This window comes from Austrofundulus limnaeus, unplaced genomic scaffold (assembly GCF_001266775.1).
Source record: "Austrofundulus limnaeus strain Quisiro unplaced genomic scaffold, Austrofundulus_limnaeus-1.0 Scaffold84, whole genome shotgun sequence".
NCBI lineage: Eukaryota > Metazoa > Chordata > Actinopteri > Cyprinodontiformes > Rivulidae > Austrofundulus > Austrofundulus limnaeus.
Window position 1 is genome coordinate 1,922,331 of NW_013952486.1, and position 1,167 is coordinate 1,923,497.

Genomic DNA, 1,167 nt, shown 5'->3' on the forward strand with positions numbered 1-1,167 from the left:
TGATTTTTTTTGCCAATATTGCCCAACCCTATTTAAAACAATCTTGTTTTAAGACTTGATCAAAATGGATTCAACTGAACGCACACACACACACACACACACACACACACACACACACACACACACACACAGCTCTGGAATGGAAGAAAGCCTGTTTTAATTATTTCACAGCTTTCACTTCCGCTTCTGTTTACAACCGCTTTTTAAATAAAGTTAGTTTGAATAAAACAAACAAAAAGCATTGGACTAAAACAAAGCAGCAAAAGCAAAAGCTTTAACAGGTGTTCATCAAATATACTCATCAAAAACAGTTTAAAATTAAAAACAGCAACTTGCAAGTGAAACATAAAGTGTGTTTAGTCAGTTTAACACATTTAAACGGCTGCAGTTGTAAAATAAGAGTGAACCTTTGACCTTTCAGAGCTCACCTTCCTTTATGTCAGCTGACAGACACTTAAAAACACAACTGCGTGTTGATGTTATCTGCCTCGGCTCGGTTTGAAGGTTCTGTTGGACCGCAGCTCAACAACAAKAGTTGAATTGTACCGAAACAAAGAGGTGGCAGTGACTGCGAGGTGGTTTTAGGTCGAGATAAGCGACTGAACGCGCGCGAGTCATGAAATTTAATTAGCATGTTTCAGCTAGCATCAAGCTAAACGCCTCGTTTATTTAAAAAAAATAAAAAATAAAAACCGAGCCGGTTCAGACTGTTTTTAACTGCGGTGTTTTCCTGTCAGGAGGTGTGTTTGTTACCTGCAGAGGTCCTGGTACCACGGGCTGCTGCTGCTGCTGCTGCTGTCCCCCTCCGCTCCGGACCGAACCAACGAACAGCCCAGACAGGCTCCGAACCACAGAGCCAGCCTCAGAAACCCACGGCGGCCCGGTTTGTCCTGAAATAACATGTTTTTACCGCGCTGGATTCTGTCCGCGGAGCTCTGTTAGGACGACATGATACAGCAGAGACTCCGCAGCTCTGTAAGGAAGTGGTGGCGTCACATGACAGGACGTCACGTCACGTGACACGGTGCTGACTGAGGACGCGTTCAGGGTCTGTAGGAAAAACTTCGACACGGACCTTCAGTTCCTGGAAAATAAATGGTTTTATTTTTAGATTTCATCACTATTTATTATTAATTTAATTTAATTTATTTATTTATTTATTTATTT